Below are 13792 nucleotides of genomic sequence, written 5' to 3'. Positions count from 1 at the left end.
AATATTTTGCGCTACCTGGCTTTAATAGAAAATGTTTACGTCAAACAGAGGAAATTATATTTAAAACAAAAAAAATGTTTCGGCAGCATTATTAAGAAATCTATTTCAAGTAACAGTCATTTAATAATATTAATATAGCAATCGTACTAGTGGAATCGACACCAAATTACAAGACAAAATAATTGCCCGCAGAGTTGGATATGGAAGTGTGTGTGTGGGGGGGGGGGGGGGGGGGGGGGGGGGGAGGGGGGTTATGAGTTCTAAGTGATCACGATGGAGCAACTTTGGGAATCTTAATTGGGAAAACTGTTGGGTCGTAATTGGGAACAAGTTTTATATCGTATTGCCAATATACTTTATTGGAATGGTGCCGGTGACCGGCCCCAAAATGTATATAGTCTTAAACTTCATTAGCTTTTCTAAATAGGATATTTTCGGCAGTATTTAGCACTAACAATCTGGGATGTTCATTCGTCTATACACACGACCGAGTGATTAAGTACGCACTGTTAAATAAATTACAACAATGATTTTTTTTATATATATATACTACTCAAAAGAATTTAAGGGTCAAAAATTTATAACCAAATAAGTTTCAGAGTGTATTAGATTGATGATGTAAACTACACCAAAAATTTAATTTATTGTTCCATATTTACAAAAAACCACAAATAAACGTCACTGTATACAAGAAAGTCACATGACATGTTGTCAAAGTTGAAGGTTGTCAAACATGGATTTTACACATTAGAACATTCGTTTAATAGTGTGTGAATCCACCCCTGGCGCGAATACACTCGACACATCGTTGCCTCATGCTGTTGATCAGACGTCTGAAGAACTCTTGGGGAATGGCCTGCCACTCTGCCATAAGAAGTTGACCCAGATCATGAAGGTTGGCCGGAGGGGCATGGTTATCCCGAACTCTCCTGCCTAATTCGTCCCAGGCGTGCTCTGTTGGGGCCAAGTCAGGCGAATATGCTGGCCAATCCATCCTGGCGATACCTTGTTGTCTGAGAAAGTCCGTTACCACCCTGGCGCGGTGGGGTCTGGCATTGTCATCCTGCAGAACTTCCCCGCCGCCAGTCTGCTGAAGGCCTGGGAGAACCAACGACCGGATAATCTCATTCAGATAGCGGATTCCATTCAGATTGCCATCCACCACACAGAGGGGGGTCCTGTGGTGGATAGAGATGCCGCCCCACACCATGACGCTGCCACCACCGAACCGGTGACGTTGTCTAACGTTAACGTCAGCGAAGCGCTCCCCAGGACGTCTGTAGACACGAACCCGACCGTTGAACTGGAGACTAAACCTGGACTCATCAGTGAACATCACTCGACCCCACTGAACACGTTGCCACCGCAGATGAAGTGTGCACCAGTGACATCTGACCGTTCTGTGACGTGGTAGGAGTGGTGGTCGAACAGCCTGGCGACGGCAGCGTAGATTATTGGCTCTCAGACGATTGCGTATGGTTTGATCAGACACTCGAGTTCCAGTCGCAGTCCGCAGATTGTCACGTACTCGGCGTGCAGTGGTTGTGCGTTGACGTAGAGCCATATTGGTGATGTAGCGGTCCTCTCTATTTGTAGTGCTTCGGGGTCTTCCCGAACGTGTACGATTTCGAACAGAATTCGTTGCTTGGTACCGTTGCCACAGTCGGCCAACGAAACTGACTGACACCAAGTCTCAGAGCAACATTTCTTTGCGTATTGCCATCCTGAAGCCAAGCAATAGCCCTTCCTGGATCTTCGATAGTCAGTTGACGTCGTACCATTGCCGAATTTGGAGTGTGCACGTACACGAATGAATGAATGAATGAATGAATGTTTAATGACACCCCAGCACGAAAAATACATCGGCTATTGGGTGTCAAACTATGGTAATGCAAATAAATAAAGTGATGATCAACATCAATATAAAAATTCAAGGTTTAAACAAAAACAGTGTAAAGAACTGTGCAAAAATACAAATACAAATATCACAGACTTTTACGGACACCGAATTTTACTCTAAACTTCAATTTGTGCTGTATTGGCCATTCTCAAAGAGAATGTTACACCCCTGCACCACGGTGAGGTTACAGCACGCGCAGGGGCACGTACACGAACGCAAGCTCCAATTATACGGAAATTCAGCATTGGGAACATGGAATACACATGCAAAGCGTGCAAATGAAGCGCTTTGTGAAAAAGCAAGATATGGGCACTTAGCAGACCTTTCGCTTTCGCCCTAATTTACGTGCAAATGTAAGCATGTTTTCGCCATTAGAACTAGTCGACAGTGTCAATGACAGTGGATTTTAATTCATTTATGGGTTGCTTAGACCCACTTTCGTCAAAATGGAACAATACCATGCGTGACATTATGGTCTAGCTAATATAATTGACATTCAGAAAATAATGTCGAAAATATCGTCTGACCCTTAAATTCTTTTGAATAGTATATAGAATGAAGGGAAACGCTTCCAATACCTCGTAATAAATATGTAACTTTGGAAGCAGAAATAAACTTAACGGTAACACCAGTGAAGATAAGTCATTTAAACATAAAACATTTAATTGAATACAAACGTAATACTATACTTATGTATAATATACACACATAACGTTGGAGTTGAATGTCAATGACGAGTGTCTTCCACATTAATATGGGCACGTTGTCTTAGAATACTTTGTATGATAGTTCTGACGAGGACCACTTAATCCTTCAACTAAAGAGAATTGTCATGCTGGAACTCAAGATGAAGGAAATGTTTTATTTAACGACGCACTCAACACATTGTATTTACGGTTATATGTCGTCGGACATATGGTTAAGGACCACATAGATATCGAGGGAGGAAACCCGCTGTCGCCACTTCATGGGCTACTCTTTTCGATTAGCAGCAAGGGAACTTTTATATGCACCATCCCATAGACAGGATAGCACATACCACGGCCTTTGATGTATCAGTCGTGGTGCACTGGCTGGAGCGAGAAATAGGAACTCGAGATGACGAACATCCTCATGGACAAATAATGGATTTAAAGGGTGTACCAATTTAAGTAGACATAAGCAATGTCCCCCATGTTTTTAAAGAAAACAGTTGTTAAAAATACATATATAGGTTCATAATTGCATGACTAAACTTTTTACAAAAAAACCCACCCAACAGTCACCAACGTACAGGCACGTCGAATCAAAAATAATATTGGTAGTAAATCTTAAGGCAGAGATGACATCTACTTGTAGAATGCAGGAAATTGCATCTCAGGACATCTAGTTTTCAAAATGTTATAGGAGGGAGAGGGCCATTCCCCCGAACCCCCTTGGAACTTTGCTTTGCGCCCTCGATCTCAGTCAGCTCCCCCCACCCCCAATGTCTACTTACTTCCGCCGTGCCTGAGGTTATGATGTCTATATATTATTTTTTAAAGCACAATAAATAAGAAGCTTAAGATATTATATTTTATACAGCACAGTTTGTCTGAAAAGTCGGTTGGATGGATAAAGGTTGCAGAAATATTGCTGTGGGATGTACAAGTGCAGTCAAACTGATACTGGTCAATAGACGTGTTGGTACACCCGTACAGTTTGTGCACACTCAGATTCACGTGAAACAGCTGCCGAACCTTTGTTAATTGTGGCGTAGCGTGATCTGGACCTTGGTGTGTGTGTGTGTGTGTGTGTGTGTGTGTGTGTGTGTTCGAATATGAACCAAGTGCACCCTTTTTGTATTTTGGTTTTGCACCACCAGAAACTCCATATGTATAAACCTGTATGTTTTAGTTCTGAAAGCGGACCATTTGCTTCAGCGGGGGGTTCGTCCGAATAACCCATGACAATTTAGACCCTACGTTTGACCCCCCCCCCCCCCCCCATTGCGTTGACCCCCTACTCATTGCGTTGACCCCTGTGGTTAAGCCGACCCCCTCCCGTAGTTAACCCATCGAACATAAGGCTGGTAGGTACTGGGTTCGCAGCCCGGTACCGGCTCCCACCCAGAGCGAGTATTAACGACTCAATGGGTAAGACCACTACACCGACTTCTCTTTCACTAACCATTAACCTACTGTCTTCGACATACAGCCCAGATAGCTAAGGTCTCTCTCTCTCTCTCTCTCTCTCTCTCTCTCTCTCTCTCTCTCTCTCTCTCTCTGTGTGTGCCCAGGACAGCGTGCTTGAACCTTATTTGGATATAAACACAATAATGAGTTGAAATGAATGAATGAAGTGGGGCCAGATAAAACCAACGTTTAATGAACAAATACAAATATAAAAATAACACTATCACATAGCACTGGAGCGTTGGCCCTGCGAGATGACCAAACTGCCTACCTCGCTAAACCTTAATTGGTACTTTTTCAGGCGCAGGTGCAGGCGCGGATCCATGTCCCGTAACCCCTCCTTCGAAAAACAATTAAGGGTCACAAGCTAGCTGAGACCCCTAAATATTTTGTTTATTACATTAGTCTGGGCTCAATAAATTGAGCAAGTACCTAAACTAGAAATTCCGTTATTTTTTTGCTAAATCTGTTTTTTTTTTTGTTGTATAACAAATCAAAGTCGCTCGCTGACGTTGACAAAATCTATTAAACAACAGCCCGCTTAATGGTTTTATAGTGGAGAAGAATACATTTTTAGTGTGATGTTGGCCAAATGTTGGCCAAATGTTGTCGACAGTAAGAACATTAATGTTGATGATCCATTCTAAATGGTTAAATAATACTTACAAACCTTGTGGTTGCAGCTTTCATATACATTCACTTAAAGCGACAGCCTCAAAGAAAGAAAGAAATGTTTTATTTAACGACGCACTCAACACATTTTATTTTACGGTTATATGGCGTCAGACATATGGTTAAGGACCACACAGATTTTGAGAGGAAACCCGCTGTCGCCACTATATGGGCTACTCTTCCGATTAGCAGCAAGGGATCTTTTATTTGCGCTTCCCACAGGCAGGATAGCACAAACCATGGCCTTTGTTGAACCAGTTATGGATCACTGGTCGGTGCAAGTGGTTTACACCTACCCATTGAGCCTTGCGGAGCACTCACTCAGGGTTTGGAGTCGGTATCTAGATTAAAAATCCCATGCCTCGACTGGGATCCGAACCCAGTACCTACCAGCCTGTAGACCGATGGCCTATCACGACGCCACCGAGGCCGGTCAGCCTCAAAGTTGCGTAATAACAAAAATATTCATTTTTATTTGTGATGTGTAAAAATTATACCTTGAATTATGTCCCCACTCCACTAAATAAAACAAAACAATTTTAATGTGTGTGTGTGTGTGTGTGGGGAGGGGGGTAACCACATTGTCTGAGTCATATTACGTGGCGACAGGAAAATATATAACGTGATAGTTGGAGGAAGGTGTGAGGGGAGCATGGGTAGTGCCCGCATGCCGCCATTCTGGCTACGTCAGAGAACAAAAATACATCCAAATAATTTCTTTTACAATTTTTTTTTTTAATTTGTATTATTGAAATACCCAGTAATAATTACCAACAGGTTTAATATGTGACGCTACATTTTGAATTTGACAGAAAAACAAAAAAAACAAAAAAAAATTGTTGGCTGATAGTTTAATACATGAATACTTTTTTTATTAGTGTGATAGGGGAGCTTGAAATTAATCACCTCCTATTTGTAAATAATAATAACAAAGGGTATTTATAGCTCAGATGTTTGGATGAAGCCTATCGAGCAACAATGTATTACATATTTGTTGGCGGTCTCCAATTTAGTTGTGTACGTCATAGGCCTTCTTGACATGCGTAACATTGGAGTCTCGACGGTCGGCACCCGTGCACGATCTATTAAAAGAAGTGTTTCAGAACACTGTTTTTAAAGTCGGATTAACTTCCGAGACCGTTCGGGGTTTAAGTGAGTAGCAATTTTGGGGAAATAAACATACAATTTTATTATTTATTATTCATCTATTTTGGACCGGCCTCGGTGGCGTCGTGGTAGGCCATCGGTCTACAGGCTGGTAGGTACTGGGTTCGGATCCCAGTCGAGGCATGGAATTTTTAATCCAAATACCGACTCCAAACCCTGGGTAAGTGCTCCGCAAGGCTCAATGGGTAGGTGTAAACCACTTCCACCGACCAGTGATCCATAACTGGTTCAACAAAGGCCATGGTTTGTGCTATCCTGCCTGTGGGAAGCGCAAATAAAAGATCCCTTGCTGCTAATCGGAAGAGTAGCCCATATAGTGGCGACAGCGGGTTTCCTCTCAAAATCTGTGTGGTCCTTAACCATATGTCTGACGCCATATAACCGTAAATAAAATGTGTTGAGTGCGTCGTTAAATAAAATATTTCTTTCTTTCATCTATTTTGTATCATGTATAACATGCCTTCTTTAGTTGTCATTTGTAAATAAATATCTATCTATCGTTTTTGTTACCTTTCAAATTGTGTTTGTTCGGTCATTTATTTATTAATTACAAGAAATCATCCAGTAAAGAACCCAGTCATCCTGTTACATTATTATATATACTTTATATATTCTTTGCATAATCATTTCTACCCTTGACAGACAATGGATTATTAGGTCTACTGTACGCTGTCCCGCGCTACCTTTATTCCCCATCAGTATGTCAAGGTGCCGATCAAAATGGATGTGCACTTCGACACTTTTTGTTAATAAAAATGACCGGAAACGTTACCATAAAAACGTCAACAGTCCTTTGACGTGACGTCAACAATGCTTTGACCTTTTAATTAATATGCATATTGATGTCAAAGCGATATTGCGTACATTCTTCTGACTACTGTTTTAATTTCAGAAATGTGCTAACAGAATCGCTGTTTGTCATTTAATAATCATATTTTTAAATGTGTATAAATGTAAAATATCTGTGCGTTGATCTAACACTACCTAATGACGACATCTAACTAGGCCTACTGTGCTGATCTGTTGCAAGTGTTGAGTGATTACAGGTAGGTAAGTGTTTGTTTGATTATTTATAACGACCGTTGAAGTCGGGAGTTGAGGTGCATAGGCATTGGCGTAGCGAGGGCAATGGCGTCGGCAATCACTCTCAAAAAAAAAAAAAAACTTAAATTTTATAAAGTCATACATACATACATACATACATACATACACAGGCCTATGTAGTGTGGGGTGCTCCCCCCCCCCCCCCCCCCCCCCGCCTCCCTATTAAAATACTGGATACGCCCATGTTACATATTGGCTACCACAATGTATATTAAATTATAAAACTGTACAAGAAATGTTCGCGAGGTTAATTCAGTTCAGTTCAATTCAATTCTGTTTATTTCATTAATTTAATCTTAAGAACTGCTCTCGAGGGCGTTGGAGGTGTGCCCCCTTCCCTCAAAAATTCGAAGAGCCCTGAAAATCCAGTGTTTATACATAGTCCATTTATGGTTTTTAGTGGGTAGGTAACATCTTTACAATGGTAAACATAATTTTTCTGTTGAAGATTACCATATTGACAATACCTGTTACTCACATTGTTAGTGTACTTCTAAAAACTGTTAGTAAGTTCCCCTTTTACGCATTGCATCTACTCACTAGAAATACCCTGCATCCGCCTCTGCCTGCTACAGGGCCGTCGGAGCCGGGGGTGGGGTTGGGGTGAGTATTCAAAGAATATAAAAATTTTTCTTTTGTTTTTCAAATACACGTACTATCAAATTCAAGCATACTTGGCCTATAATGTCCATGAATACCCTAGGAACAATATCATACATATTAGCTGTATTATCACTGTGTAGATTCCGATCGCACCCCCGTCACAATCGGTGCTCCATGGCTGGTATATCAAAGTGCATATAAAGGACCCCTGAATGGGTTTTTGTTTTCGGTAGTAGGTATGGCGGCAACGGGCTTCCTCTCGTTATCTTTGTAACTCTTATCTATAATGTGCGATGTCAGTATAACCATTGTTGAGTGGTGCGTCATCAAATAAACGATTACTTTTCCTCCTAATCGTCGTCAGAACTACCACGCAAAATATAGAACTGCAATGCTTAAAGGGACATTCCCGAGTTTGCTGCATTGTAAGATGTTTCCAATTAATAAAATATTTCTACGATTAAACTTACATATTAAATATAGTTTCTTGTTTAGAATATTAGTGTCTGTATATTCAGTGTGTTTCTGGTCGTCTTAATATTTGTAAGAAGTCCAAACTGGATTTTGTCTTCAAATAATTTCGTACGTACGAAAAGAAATATTTTAGGAAATAAAATGAAATTTAACCTAGTAAAAATATTAGAACGATCAGAAACACGTTTAATATACAGGCGCTAATATTTTATGCAGAAAAATATATTTGATATGTAATTACAATCGTTAAAAAGTCTCTGTTAGTCGATAACATCTTAAAAAATACAAAAAACTCAGGAATGTCCCTTTAACGAACAAATGACACTCCGAATATGATGCTATTAGTGCCAAGAAACACTATATTCAGCAGGGTGTATTCTGTTTTGTAGTTTTTCTTTGTTATTTGTTTTTACCAAACCAATAAGGTATGTTGCTGTATTAAAAACCGCTGAGTGATTAAGAACTATCCCTGTTGAAAAATGTCCATTTCCTATATATAGTTGATGAGATATTCGATAACTTAATAAACAATAATATAAACGTATTTCAATTAGGTGAGTTATAGCTGTTCAGGCTCGTGTACAGGAATTATGACGGGTAGGGGTTGACTTGTGAACGAAATTTTGGGGGAAGGGGCGAGTCGAGACATGCTTCCCCTAAAAATGTATTGAATAAAAAACTAAAATGTCTTGGGGGGGGGGGGGGGGGGGGGGGGGGAGAGTTCGACCACAGGCGCGTGAGCAAATATTTTTTTTTTAATATATTTTCCGGGAGAGCATTACGTAACACCCCCACCCTACCACCACAAAAAAAACAAAAACAAGAATAGAAAAATAAAAGATTCGCTTGCCATAGTCAAAGACCCCGCTGCACAATTTCCTATACACGCACCTGGTCCTACACTATGTGACATTGGCTAGGTCAAAGTCTGAGGTGCACCGAACATTTAATACCACGTGTCATTCCATTGCTGATAAATTTGACTGTGTTTGGTATAAAAAAAGAAAAAAGTTTCATCTGGGTAAAAATTGTATGGAATTTTATTTCATCTAGTACCGCTATGTCAAGTAGCCTTGTGCTTGAAACATGTATGGGGTACCTAATACAAAAGTACTCAAATTTTGTGCGAAACTAAGGGTCTTGTAAAAACATCCGGCTATTTCGAAAATGACCCATGAAAGGTACCATTTTTCTTCAATTAATAATTTGAGGTTGGGGTTGTAGTACTGATTTTTATGGGTCATAGTTTGGTTGATATGTAATGGAGAATGTATGAGGTGTAGATTCGTGAAATTGTTTTATATTTTTCATGAATCTACACTTCCAAGTGCATTCTCCAACTTAATCCATTATTCATTAAAACAAATTACGTGACTGCTGAATTAACTTCTATTTTATCTTTTTTAATAACAAAAATATTGGTTAAAACGGCAAATAATATTTACAAAACTAATTACCCAAAACCATAGGATCCTTTCGGACCTAACCTGAACCTGAACCATTGGGTCAGAAAATCCTCAACAGCGGATAGCTGGCATTAAGCGTGATGCACGTGCTAAACGTATAATCTTCGATTTCAGAATTAGTTTCTGACAATCTTCGTTGTGTTCCGCTCAGAATATATTACTACCACTAGTATCAGGTTTATAAGGCTTAAATTACATATTTATTTGATGATGCAGATGTGTAGCCTCGTGGGCTAAAACCGGCCTCGGTGGCGTTGTGGCAGGCCATCGGTCTACAGGCTGGTAGATACTGGGTTCGGATCCCAGTCGAGGCATGGGATTTTTAATCCAGATACCGACTCCAAACCCTGAGTGAGTGCTCCGCAAGGCTAAATGGGTAGGTGTAAACCACTTGCACCGACCAGTGATCCATAACTGGTTCAACAAAGGCCATGGTTTGTGTTATCCTGCCTGTGGGAAGCGCAAATAAAAGATCCCTTGTTGCTAATCGGAAGAGTAGCCCATGTAGTGGCGACAGCGGGTTTCCTCTTAGAATCTGTGTGGTCCTTAACCATATGTCTGACGCCATATAACCGTAAATAAAATATGTTGAGTGTGTCGTTAAATAAAATATTTCTTTCTTTCATTTCGTGGGCTAAAAGGGGCATACCCTAGTTTGTAAACACTAATGCATTTTTTTACTATTATAGCCGTTTTTGATAACTGAAATCATACTTTACTTAGATTTTATGGTTTAGATTATAAATTTCTGTACATTCGAAATGTTTTTAGTCATCCTGGTGTTTTAATATCAAAACATTTATTTTTCATATTTTAAAAAAAAGGCACTTGCGTCTGAGAAATAAGTTATGGAGTCGAGTTTTAGTCTATTCTTAGAGGGTATTTCACCATTTCAAAGTCACAGACTCATGTTTCACTCAGTTATAACTTTATCCAAATGTATTACAGGTTTGTAGATTAATTAAAATTAGTGTTAATTTTCACGGGTTGAAACTAGGGTATGTTCCTTAAAGCCGCACGCCCTAGTTCCATCCAGCGAAAATAAATTATAATTTGGTTAATCTACAAACCTGTAACACACTTAGATCACGTATTTATCAAATGGAGTGAAAAAGCAGGTTTTATATCGATAAATACCATGGGAATACCCATGTCCCAATTGCTTGAAATAATTTTGAAAGTTAGTATTCTCATGTCACCGGTAGATGTCGCTCGAAGCACAACAATGCCTACGTCACGACAAATTTCACAGAGTGCGCACAGACTTGGGGTGCGTTCCTTTCATCTCTCCTGGACATGTTCCAACTGTTCTGTCCTGGTTGTATCCCCTCTCCAGATATCGTAAGACTTAGCAAAATTATTGGTTTTAAGGGTTTTGTAACGTTTTGTATTGAGATACTTACTTGTCTGAACTTTATTGTTACTGAAAATGTTCACGAACTGTGAAGAAAAATCTCACAAATGAACAACAAGCAAACGACAACAAATCGGATGTTGATTGCGCGAACCGTGCACGAGAAAACAAACCGAACCAAAATGATAACGGTCACGTGGTATACCAACGTCTGTGACATTGAAATGGGAATATCCCCTCTAAAAATAGATTAGACCTTGTCTGCTCAACGTTTTTTTCTCAGAGGCCCGTGGCATTTTATGAAATACAAAAAATGCATTTTGTGGTATTACAAACACCAGGATTACCAGGATTACTAAAAAAACACTTCAGGTGAATGGAAATGTATATTCTAAATAATAATCGGTAAGTAAAATGCAATTTTATTTGTGAAAAAAATGGGTTTAATAGCGAAAAACAACGGCGTAATGGTTAACAACTAGGGCGTGTCCCTTTAAAGCGTTGTACCTGTTTACAATGAACACGATCTGTCCCTGACCTGCACGCATAAAAGGTTCAAATTGTATTGTTTAGCAGGTGTTGATTCTCGTGACGTCACAGGTATGGATTAACTTGCATATAACGTTTTTAAACATAAAAGTTAACATGGTCGCCTGTGTAATGTAGAATGTAAAAGGTGCATATAGATTCCTGAAAAATAATTAGCTCCACTGGTTGATAACTATTACCTGTGGATTATGTTTCTACATTTCCGAAAGCATTCTTCAACTTAATCCATTATTCATTTTTAAAAATACATGACTGCTAAATTAACTTTTATTTGATCTTTTTTTTTTAATGAAAATATTGTTTAAAATGACAAAATAATATTTTCAAAACTATTAATTTAATAACCCCAAAACGATAGGGTCCTTTCGGACCTAACCTGAACGATTCGGCCAGGAAATCATCATTAGTGGATGGCTGACGTTCAGGGTAATGCACATGCTAAACGTGTAATCTCTGATTTCCGATTTAGTTTCCGACAATTTTCGCCGTGTTCCGCCAGAATATATTACTATCACTAGGATGAGGTATATATAAGGCTTAAATTACATGTTTATTTGATCATGCAGATGTCTGGGTAAAAGCGTTGTACTTGTACAATGCATAAGTTATGTCAGTAGTGGGTTCGAATCCCAGATTCTTGAAAAATAATCTACACCTAGAACAAATGTGTCACGTCACAGGTATTGATTATATTGCATATAGTGTTTTTAAATACAAACGTTAACATGGTCGCCTATGGGATTTAATTTGGTATAGTACAACCTTTAAAAGCCCGAGGTCACAACACTGACTGACATTATTTACTCATAGTTAATCATATATAAAGACAACCTTGTTTTTCGTTTTTTAATTTTTTGCATTATTATTTTATTGCCCACGATCAATACAATGTGACAATGGAAGCCTTGAGTCACCGACTTTCACAGTATTTGTAAATAAACATATACATGCAGATACATTATATACACATATAAAACATACATTTAGATATTTACATCTATATTTTTAGTGATTAAATATATACATGTAGGGGCGGGACGTAGCTCAGTGGTAAAGCGTTCGCTTGATGTGCGGTCGGTCTAGGATCGATCCCCGTCGGTGGATCCATTGCGCTATTTCTCGTTCCAGCCAGTGCTCCATAACTGGTGTAACAAAGACCGTGGTATTTATTATCCTATCTTTGGAATGGTGCATATACAAGATCCCTTGCTGCTAATCGAAAAGTGTAGCCCATGAAGTGGCGACAGCGGGTTTCCACTCTCAATACCGGTGTGGTCCTAAACCATATGTCTGACGCCATATAACCGTAAATAAAATGTGTTGAATGCGTCGTTAAATAAAACATTTCCTTCATATACATATATGATCTTAGCCAGAGTACTCTGCCTTTCGAGAGCCAGACGACATTTGGTCAGTTATAATCGTTCTCTCAGAGTATAATATGAGCTATTATAATCCCTGCGCTATTTTTACAGAAATAAAATTATTTTGTCAATCGCTTCAGCATAAGTTTTGATTGGAGTGGAATTAAGAGGAAGAAGCCAAAGATGAGAGGAAAGAAACTAAAATTGATATAAAAGTAATTTTAATAGTGTTTTATCTGAATGAAATTAGAGATGGTGGTGGTATTTGTTTTTGCTTCTTTTTTTTTCATAAGGTTTTTTTATGGTCTACAAATATGGTGAGAAATAAATCAGTTCAATTTACAAATATGGAAGTTTCACTGAATTTGTGTATCAATTCATCAGTCATAAAATTTGTCATACTCGCAATTTTTAAATAGACATTTTTCTATTTTTGAAATTTCCTTTCTAAATAGTATTAATATGTAAAGACAGTATTTATGTAAATGACCGTTGTATGTTATTTAATCTTATCTTAAAACATTTCACAGAATTAAAAGAAATAGTATGGGGACCCCAGAATCTAATTTCCTGCATATCCCTAACAGTTTATGATAGGTAACAAGAAATCTGTTCATATAAAGAAAATATTTTTGTCATATTTTAGACATATAAGAGGAGAGTTCTTCATCAGGTAAATAAACGTTTCGTAATCATTTTCATTTTTTAAAATGTCGTTTCAGTGTTATGCAAATGTCATGAATCATGTGGAATTGTCCAAAAGAGAAACAATACTTACAGTGATTAAGTTGAAATAAGTTTCACAACAAATATCAATTAAATATAATATGTAGTTGATATTCCTAATGCAAATACATGCTATCTAAAACAATTTGTTATAATGTAGGTAATTTTGTTGTATCGTAATAAAAATTAAAATCGCCCACCACATTACATAAATTAGCAGTTAATTTAACATAAGTAAAAACAATATTTACACTATTATA

Source organism: Gigantopelta aegis, chromosome 8 (genome assembly GCF_016097555.1).
Source record: "Gigantopelta aegis isolate Gae_Host chromosome 8, Gae_host_genome, whole genome shotgun sequence".
Taxonomy (NCBI): domain Eukaryota; kingdom Metazoa; phylum Mollusca; class Gastropoda; order Neomphalida; family Peltospiridae; genus Gigantopelta; species Gigantopelta aegis.
The sequence above is the reverse complement of the archived record's forward strand: the minus strand, read 5'-3'. Positions refer to the sequence as shown.